An 11,222-nucleotide genomic window follows, 5' to 3' on the forward strand; every position below is an offset into this window, starting at 1 on the left:
AAAGATGAACGTAAACGACAAACGAGGCGATCGACATGGTAAGTCAACAATGGGTCCTCAATGTTCACGCCCCGGATTCCTATGACGAAAATAATAGAATGTCGCCAGTTGTCATGACTCACGTTATACTGCAACACCGGCTACACACATTTGATCATCTTCAATAACTTATAATCACAACGGGAACAGTTTGCAGAGCTTTGCTTCGTTGACATACGTCCAGCTATGCGTCACATCTCTTTTAAACATCACTGTTGGCTGGAATCGACTCCGGAGAATACATCAGAGTATACCCTCAATCAATCAATCAATGTTTATTTATATATCCCAAAATCCCAAATGTTACATTTGTCTCAGAACAGAATATCAGTATGACAATATGACACCCTCTGTCCTTAGACCCTCACATCGTACGAGGAAAAACTTCCGGAGAAAACCCACAATTTAAAGGGGAAAATGGGAGAAACCTCAGGGAGAGCAAGAGAGGAGGGATCCCTCTCCCAGGACGGACAGACGTGCAATCAGGGCCGCCCCTGGCCAACTTGGGGCCCCAAGCGACATTGTGAAAACAATTTGTTTTCTGTTTTCACAACAAACAAACATTTTTTTTTTTGGAAACAAAGTAGCTACTTTGCAAATATAATTCCTGTTTATTATTATTATCAACACTTTGTTATGCAGTGAGGTAAATGGTTGTGCATGTATGTTGTTCAGTATGCGTTTACAGGTGAATACGCATTTCCTGCCAAATACTAGCCTCAAAAAGATTAAAATAATAATTAATGCAAATAAACAACTTTTACTAATAATCATAATCAATTCAATAATATAAATACTATATTATTTTATTATAATATAGTTGTATAGTCAAGACAAAACATGCTTATGACATGCTCAAAAACTGATATTTCTTAAATCTGTATTCAAATGTAGTTCCCTCTGTCAGCAATGTATCAACAACTACACACATTTCTATCAGTATTTCTCTGTGTTGTGGTTGACATGATGATGACAGTTAGGAGTTAAGGGGAGAGGCTGAGCGTCACCATGAAATGTGCAAATTGACATAAAAATGAATATAAGGGAGAAAAATGCTCCATGTTTTTTAGGCTGTAAACTTGAACAGTTATGTAAGCCAACTACACAGACAGTGTATCACTCTTCCTCCTGTACATTAGCAGATAAAAGGCATAACAGACTTGAATGAATGGTAAATAAAGAATGCTGGAAATAACTGCATCTCCATTAGCCGATATGCTATGCAGAGACTGCCTTCTTCATGTCGTGAATTGCAGCTGATGTTTTAATATGGCAATTGGCAATTTGACTTATACAACATTCGCAAGTTGTACATTTGACTCATACAATAACCCACCTTCGAGTGATGCTCTAGTTTCTTCAAGTTTTGTTTTTTTTCCCTCTAGTTTGCGCCGGACTGAAACTGTCTTTTCACGACATCTCTTCACCTGCACTAGTGGCTGTATCAAAGCCGTGATTGGTCAGATGTCGATTCATTGCAACGGTGTCGGGTTACAGACGTGCTCCCCTTGTCACCTCTCACTATCGCGTGTCCAGCCTGTCCTCCTACAAAAAACGACCATATAGGTCGATTGTTCAGCAGCTAAATACGACCCAGAGACACGTTTTAAAGTGTAGCCCCTCTAGTGGTCGTGTAAGAAACAACATGCTCCTGTCGATTGCAAACGCTCCGGAGGGTCGTTTATTCACAAATAACCCTCTCTGGAAAATCCTAAATTGTGGAATAGTTTGGCCATAAAAATTGTGTACAATGCTTTTGTGTTTTTAACCTTCGATTCGGAGAAACAAATAGTTTTTTCGGAGTTTAGACACTTACAATTAGCTACGCCTGACAGAACACGATTCACCAGCCTCTGGAAAGTCGCAGGCGCGTTGCGCATACCAAACGGCATTACCGTATATTGCAGGAAACTGTCAGGTGTCACAAACGCAGAAATTAGTTTAGCGCGATCCGTAAGTGGCACCTGCCAGTATCCTTTCAGCAAATCCAGCTTGGTTACATAAGACGCACTCCCCACCCTGTCGACACAGTCCTCCATTCTGGGCAATGGAAAACTATCAGGCCTAGTCACGTCATTTACTCGGCGAAAATCTGTCTGTCTTGTCTGACTTATCAACCAACAAGCACGGCGAGCTCCATGGGCTGAAACTGGGCTCAGCGATATTGTTAGTGAGCATGTATTCCACCTCTTTCTGTAACCGTGCCCGCTTATATGGATTCACGCGATACGCGTGCTGTTTAATGGGTAATGCCTCCGCCACATCGATATCATGTTGTAATACGTTAGTGCGCGAAGGAATATCGGAGAACAGCTCACAATGAGACCCAACCAAACCCCTGATATCATCTCGCTGCGTTGTTGATAAATGGCCAAGATGACAGTCAAGAGTGATCAATGACTCAGTGTTTGTCAACCGTCCCTCCACGACCGCCTTGGACGGAATAATGACGTCATCTTCCAGTTCTCCAACCCCCTCTGAAAAACAAAGACTGTCATTACTCTCATCAACGCTAGATGGCGCCAACATACAAACTGACACCGGCACAGTGGACACACTCGCAGAGGGCACAACAATATTGTCAATAGGATTCACCAGAGGCTCCCTCACATAATATGGCTTAATCATATTAACATGACACAAGCGAGTCTTCCGCCCACGATCCGGTGTCTCGATCAGGTAGTCCAAATCCCCTACTTTCTCTCTAACCAGGTACGGCCCACTAAACCGTGCTTGTAAGCTGGAGCCTGGGACAGGCAACAACACTAAAACCCTCTCCCCTGGCACAAACGTTCTATCCCGAGCCTTCCTGTCATACCAGCCCTTCATCCTCCCCTGTGTGTCACTCAGATGTGTCCTCGCTAGTTCACATGCCCTCTTCAGCTTCTCCCTAAAGCCACAGACATAGTCTAACAGGTTCTTCGGCTCGCTCTCCCCCAACCACTTCTCCCTCAGCAGCTTAAGCGGCCCCCTAACCGAATGCGCAAATACCAGCTCTGCAGGACTGAATCCCAAAGATTCCTGCACCACCTCCCTTGCGGCAAACAACATTAAATGAACCCCTTCATCCCAGTCGTCCTTCGTGTCACAACAGAACGCCCGAAGCATTGTTTTTAGCGTGGAGTGGAACCTTTCCAAAGCCCCCTGGGATTGTGGATGATATGGGCTAGAGAAACTATGCGATATATCCAGCTGCTTTAAAACCTGCGAGAAGATGCGGGATAAAAAATTCGTACCTTGGTCGGACTGTACCACGCGAGGCAAACCAAAAACGGAGAAAAACCTCACCAAGGCCTGTGACACTGTTTTGGCCGTTATCCGTTTCAGCGGAATTGCTTCCGGAAACCGTGTGTTGGCACACATAATGGTCAAAAGAAAGCTATTACCTGCCTTGGTTCTAGGGAGTGGACCTACACAATCAATGATAACCCTCTCAAAAGGTTCCCCCACTGCCGGGATAGGGTAGAGTGGCGCAGGTGGAATGACCCCGTTAGGTTTACCCACCACCTGACACGTTGAACACCCCCTGCAGTGCTGCACCACAACCCTGGCCAAAAAAATTGACGCAGCACTCTATCATACGTCTTATTGACCCCCAGATGTCCTGCGAGCCTGTGATCGTGAGCCAAACACAGAATATCGTGACGGTATTTAAACGGAACCACAACCTGCGTCACCACATTCCAATCATTCTCCGCTGACGCGTCGAGGCTAGGAGACCATTTACGCAGCAATACCCCATCCCTCAGGATATAGCAACTTTTAGAAATCTCACTCTCTCCCACTCCTGTTGTGTTCGCAAAAAGGCCTGACAGGCTTGGATCTCTACCCTGTTCCGCGATAAGCTCCTCACGAGCAAAAGAAAACCCAGCCGCGCTACTGGCAGACTCACACGAGGAGGTAGCGGGCAGTAAAGGGCTGAGACCGGCTGGAATAGATGGAAGAACAGCATCACCTTCAAGAGGGGCAATTTCAGGAACAAACTGAGATGATGACCACAAGTCGGGTTGCCCCGGGAGCACCCCCTCCACCTCAGGCCCCCGTGGTACTGCACCCTGGGGATTATCCATAAGTGGGTCACGACACTCAGGCACCCCGTTAACAGTCGCTATGATGGTATCAAACAAGTCCACGTCGTCCTTTTCCTCGGCCAGAGCCTTAATACCCATGGCCCGCGTGACTGCACATGAGGAGAACACTCTCGGATACGCATCCGCCAGGACGTCCCCCGCCCCAGACTCTGCTGGCACACAAGTCACATCTGCCTTCACGAGGACCCTACCCCCTGCCAGATCATTCCCGAGAATTAATGATACGCCCTCGACAGGAAAACAATTTTCCACCCCAATTACCACTGGCCCAGACACCAACTCAGATGTAAGATGGATAGTGTGAAGCGGAACTTCCATGACATGCATCCCAAAAGACCTGACAGTCATCCCAGCATCCACCTCTGAACCACTGTCAAAAGGCAGCACATCTCTCCGAATAAATGACTGGGACGCAGCCGTATCCCTTAATATGGTCACAGGAACCTTCACCCCTTCGCCGGACAAGGATACAAACCCCTCACTGATGAACGGTAAGTACGCTTTCATATCCTCACCCCTTTGGGCATCCCTACTCAGAGATGTGTGTGTGGGTGTGGGTGTCATTATCAACGATATTTGTTTACTGGGACGGGTAAGGGCAAAACAGTTCTCCTTTATGTGGCCTTTTTTACCACAGTGGTAACACTCACGCATTTCTCCCCTCATTCCCCGCTCAGCAACCTGGCCCACACTGCCACCGCCAGAGGCCACAGGCCTGTCACCCAAGTCCCACCTCGGTCTACTCTCCACCCTGCGCACGGGATAATTAGGTCTGTCAAAGAGCACTTTGTGCGTCAACACGAACTCATCCGCCAGGCTCGCAGCCACCGAGCACTCAGTCACCTTATGTTCATTAATGTACATCGCCACATTATCGGGCAAACAATATGACTTAAACTCCTCAAGAAGCATGAGTTCCCGCATCTTAACCAAAGTGTCCACCTTCTCCGACGCGCACCAACGATCAAACAACAGCTCCTTCTCGTAAGCAAACTCCACGTAGGTTTGCACATTGTTCTTTCTAAGAGCGCGAAACCTCTGCCTATACGCCTCCGGCACAAGCTCGTAAGCCCTAAGGATAGCAGCCTTCACCACGGCGTAATCCTGGGTGTTTGGGCAAAGTGACGCGTAAACGTGTTGTGCTTTCCCGGTGAGTGCGCTCTGGAGAAGTAATGTCCACTGGTCATTAGGCCATTTCAGAGTTGTGGCTATATTTTCGAACATAGAAAAATATTTGTCAACATCCTTCTCGGAAAATTGCGGGACCAGACGTAGGTGCCTAGTAGCATCGAACCCAGTTTCATGATGCACTGCCCGCGCCTCTACCCCAAGCCTTCCAAGCTCAAGCTCATGCACACGCCCACGTTCTGCGCTTCCCGAGCGCATAACCGCTCTGCATGTCTCAGCTGCTCGAATTTAAACTCTAGTTCCATCTTCCTCAGCAAAACCTGGTTCTCCGAAACCGGGTCACATGTGACTACCTCCTGCTCCTCAGGTTTGCCCACAGACTCCGTCACACCGGGGGAGGAAGAAACTAAAGAACCAATCCCGCTTCCACCAGCATATACGACCAACCAATTAACATATACACAAAAAACAAACAAAACCGGCTTCACCCTACACGTCTGTACAGTCTGTTCTTAATAACTCTGGCCACCGCTCCCCTACCGCTATCCACTAAATAGAGAAGAGCACCGGTATGACCTTCTGAAGCATCCACACTCAAAATTATTCGCAAGAGATTAACAACTGTCGTGTGTTCAAAACAGGAAAAAAAAAACTAAGGCCCATCCCTTAAACGTTTCCATCCCTCACTATCAGACCCCCTATATAACTAACTAGCTGACATACGCCGGCCTAGGAGGAGCCTGACAGGGTCTTCCTACTACCCCGACCAGCATAGACGGTATGTCTTCCAGGCGAAGGAAGGAACCATAGAAAATGGTCCAGCTGCCCTAGCTGGATGAAAACGCTCCTTATTGGAGAATTATTTACCAAGAGGGTATAAAACATGGGCCACACACACGACACTGTCAACCATAATTCAAAGTGTGGACTAAGCTCAGCGGCCACCACCAAATTCCTGCTCAAATCAGTTTGGCACGAGCCCCCATATTACGTAACCATTGACTGTTCAGGCTCAATGTCGAGTCAAGGCAACATAATAAAGGAGACGGTAGCCGAAGTAGTCAAAAGAAGAATTTAATTAATAATTACCACCATGGTTGGACAAAGGAAATATAAAGTAATGACAGACAAGAACACGTCAGGATCAGCCACAGACAAAGGGGAAAGCAGAATCCTTATACATGAGGTAATGACGAGACAAGACACACCTGGGTTAATTACAAATGGGTACACCTGGAGGAGAAACGATAAGGACTACAAAACCATAACAGGAAACTACAGCTAGACATGACACATCACACTAGGAGCGCCTGATCAGGGCACAAACACATAACAACACTACAGAGTTTCCGAAGACACGACACTACCCAGAATCCCCAGCTATCGTTTGGGACTACAACATCCGCCTTGCTTTACAAACCCCGTGATTAGCCCTCAAGCTCTGTGATTGGATATTGGAGTGGCAGTGCGACAAGGTTACGCTGAGCGTCACAGCTCTTTGAAATGGAATGGAACCACGCCAAACTATCCAAAACTGGACTTGGACGGGTCCAGCCCGGCCCTCCCCCCCAGAATTACACTTGCTGGCTATTGTGTGTTTCGCAACATGTTCTATGGCACGTCTCTACTGGGAAATGTAGTTTTAAAAGACGTTTTCGTATTTCCCACAATTAGAAGTTGCCAGTATTAAACTGTATACATCCCTGGAGGTTTAGGGGACACGAAACACATTGGTGTTATCAAATTTAAAACATATAATTAATACATGGGTGAAAATTGCTTGTGTCCATAATGGGCAGCATTAATATACCCACATGACAGCTGGTCTTATGTCTGTGACCCCTCCTGTTGTTAATTGATAAGCCTGAAACATGCACTTGTCAAGGTTCAGATGCACATTTAGCAAATATGGCAGGAGCCATCGATCATCTTAAGATAAGATACTTTATTGATCCCAAGTTGGGAAATGTTTGTGTTACAGCAGCATGTACTACTTTGTTCTACTCCACTACAATTCAGAGGTTAACCTGGTATTTTTACTCTACTACATTTATTTTTGTTACTTTGCAGATTCTGATTAATGATGTGAAATATAAACCCTTAAATCAGACTTTAGTTACACCTGAGTAAAATTCAGCCTTATCAGTTTGTCTGTTTTGCACATCCTCCTGTTAATATCTTTGGACGTCCTGCACTAAACTGTTTTATTGTAGAGATCACTACAGTATCTTATAGATATTTTCCATTCTATATTTCTATCATTGACCCCTATTTTGTATGTAGGCTACTCTTAATATTTAAATGTTTTCATCAAATATAACTTATTCAACAACTACATTCAATAACGTGCTTTAACCACTAGGAGGTGCGGTTTAGACCAGTGGTCTAGTTAATAAAACATAATAATATCGTACATAATATGACTATTCACTTTATTGTGAGTTTAAAACAGAACGGTAAAGGAAAATACAGTTTCAGTCTCTCGATGTGAAGCTTATGCATTGTACCATGAACCTGTATAGACCTGTAACAGCCAACTGCATGAGGAGTTGGAAAGGTAGTTCAGAAAATCAGTAATATCTTTAAAAACTACAAAAAAGTCCCTTTCTATCAGCTGTGCACCGTTATGGTGTAAATACAGACTATCTACTAATTGGATCAAATATAAAAGTCAGCCGAATTAGTGTTGATACTGCAAGGAGACGTATTGTGTGAAAAGAAATGGAAGATGTTGTTTAATTGTTGATATATTTATGGTCCACGTCACGTATTCAGTTTTGGCGGCATCTCTTCCAGTTTGTCAAAAGGTCTTCTGATCAGGGCTCTATAAATACATATCTAGGGCAGATATGTAATATTTAATGCAGCCGAACCGTGTATTACAATGCCATTATGTGATGACTTTCAAAGAGAAAAGCAAGAACACTCGGAATAAAGTATTATTTTTTTTAATGTTTTCCGATTTCACATCACATAAACACCATATCCCGACGTGCATTGCGGCGTGATTTTAGCCTATCAAAACCTTTGAAAAAAGAAATGTGTCTCTCAGAATCGAAAGAGAAAAACCTATGGGAAAAACACAAAAGCATTGTACACAATTTAAACCAATTAATGTCGTATAAGTAACTAGGATAAACTGATGTTTTTTAGTGGATGAGTAGTGCAGATATCACTGTTAAATCATTTGATCATTGGTTTTATTATGAAAACGGCGAGACCGGAAATACTGTTTTCAACCCGTAACTTTACATGGAAGCTTGCCGCATATACACGTTCTCCTGACGAAATCTCAAATCATCTTCGTAATATCTATCAAACTATAGATCCTACATATCGACTGGACGTGGATTCTAAAAGTACAATATATACTTCTCGCTAGAAATCTAATCATAAAGCGTTTTAATGGCCAAACTATCCTACAATTTAGGATTTTACAGAGAGGGTTATTTGTGAATAAACAACCCTCTGTAACGTTTGCATTCAACGGGAGCACTCGAGGCCGACCATTTTCAAACGTAATTATAGGTCGTATTAAGCGCTTGAACAAACGACATAATTGGTCGTAATAAGGGCTTAAACAATCGACCCATTTGGTCGTATGAGTTGGAGGACTTGTTGCGCGTGTCAGCCGGGGGTGCGCGGAGAACTGAGCGGAGAACTGCGCACAGCAGCTGAGGCCCTCTGGGCGGGGCCCTCTGCGCAAGGCGGGACCCCATGCAGCCTGCGTGATTGGCCGAGAGGGGTCTGCCTGCAAACCTCCACTCTCAGGACAGTTCCGGTGCAGACCTCCACTCTCAGGACACCTCCACTGTCAGTACAGGAAGTGCACGCTAAGAATTCCAAAATAAAATCACCACTATCAGTACAGTGCCACTTTCCAAACAGGAAATGCACGCAAATACAAAATAAAATCGGATCGTGACACTTATTATATACATATGTATATATCTATATATATATATATATATATATAGATATACGGACACCTTGTATTGTAGTTACTATCAGTACAGCCGCAGCGCCACTTTCCGAACAGGAAATGCACGCAAATACAAAATAAAATCGTACTGACACTTATTATATACATAAAGTATATATAGATATATATAAAAATAGGGACACCTTGTATTGTTTACTCTCAGTACAGCACCACTTTCCTAACAGGAAATGCACGCTAATACAACATAAAATAGCACTGACACTTATTATCTATATATATCTATATAGATATATATATTTATTTATATATAAATACGACATCTTGTATTTTAGTTACACCCGCTAGACAACAGTGGAAGGTTCGAGAAACAACCGTGTTTGCCGGGTGCACCGCGGCGGAGGTGGGGAGGTTCCAGCTGGGAACCTCCACCCCGCTGCGGGACCCGTGGGACCCCTGGACGGTGCGTCTTGGTCACGCTTCATATTGGCCGGCGCGGAGGCCCTCCGACAGTGGGTCGCGTACTTGCCATTCGATCAGTGAGAGGAGAGGAGAAAAATGCAACAAAAATGGTCAAAATCCGTTAATATAGGGATGAGTGTGGGGGGGGGGGGCTGGACACAGGCCGTGGGGGGACACCCGAGACCGGGCAATGTCCCCGGAAATAGCCAAAAAAATAATAAAACCGGGGAAATGTGAAAAAAAGTGTCCGAAAATAGGCACTCGTGAGGCGGGCAGAGTCCCCTGTCAACTCCCGTTACATTCCTCCATGGTGTTATTTGAGCGAAAAACTTTTACGAGAACCAGGCTGGGGGGGTCAAAAGGGCTTGAGCAAGGCCGACCCAAAGTGCACGGTGGTCGGACTTATCACCTCCGTGATGAGTCTGATTTGAAAACTTCCATCAAACGAGTCCTTCGGTGGGCGGGAAAAAAACGCGTCAGAATCGTCCCTTCCTGTACTGACAGTGGAGGTGTCCTGAGAGTGGAGGTCTGCACCGGAACTGTCCTGAGAGTGGAGGTCTGCAGGCAGGCTCCCATGGATTGGCCTGTCGGGAGGGGCGGCCCTGCGTGCAATAGATGCCGTGTGTAAATGGAAGAGATACTACATTTTACAGCGGAGATAGACCGAATGTTTGGAAATGCATGTGTTTATAAAAAGAAGAGGAATCCACGAGGATGTCAACAATCCTGTGGGAGCCATCAGGGAAGTAGTATGATGAGAGTCAGGCAGGACCGCAGAGACCGGTTCAGCCACGATTCGAAATCCAGGACTCTACGTACATGCACTCCCTTAGGATATAGGTTGAGGGAAAGGGGTAACCCTCGGTTATGTTTATCTTGATTCTTTGTACGTTTTTTTTTTGCTTGTGTTTCTTGTCTCTTTTCTTAGACATCTTGAAATGAAATAGACCACCTGACAAAATAAAGATTAAAGGTGGGGTAGCTAAGTTTCAGAAACCGGCTCAAGATACGCTTTTTGTTATATTCCATGGAATGCTCAACATCCCGATAGCAATGAATATCTTAAGTGCTTTGACAAAAAATCCATAAAAAAATGTCATCTGTAGAAGCCGTAATACTATAAAAAGCACGACCAATCCATTTAGCCGGCCAAACGGATTGGATTGCCGACCTGTCTGTCAGCCTTCCATCTCGTGCACGCACAAATGTATCTCGTGCCCTCATTGGGCGTGTCGTAATTGGGCGTGTATTGCGCGTTCATGTGTGTTGGAGGAGGTGCTCTGTAAGGAAGTCGGAAGGAAGGGGCGGATTCTTTTCGGCTGTGTCCTTTCAAATTTTAGTGCACTCGATCCGGTTTCTGAAACTTACCTACCCCACCTTTAAATAAACAAATAAAGTAAGATGTTAAATGTTTTCAGTTGAGCAATGTCAAGCAGTATATAACATGACATAAACCCCCATTTTTCAGATTGAAAATGAGAGACAAAAGGTTTTATCATTATTTACAATATTATCCGATGATAGTATACACATATAGAGTAGAGACAATCTTCTCCTAAAAC

Source organism: Pseudochaenichthys georgianus, chromosome 7 (genome assembly GCF_902827115.2).
Source record: "Pseudochaenichthys georgianus chromosome 7, fPseGeo1.2, whole genome shotgun sequence".
Taxonomy (NCBI): Eukaryota; Metazoa; Chordata; class Actinopteri; order Perciformes; family Channichthyidae; genus Pseudochaenichthys; species Pseudochaenichthys georgianus.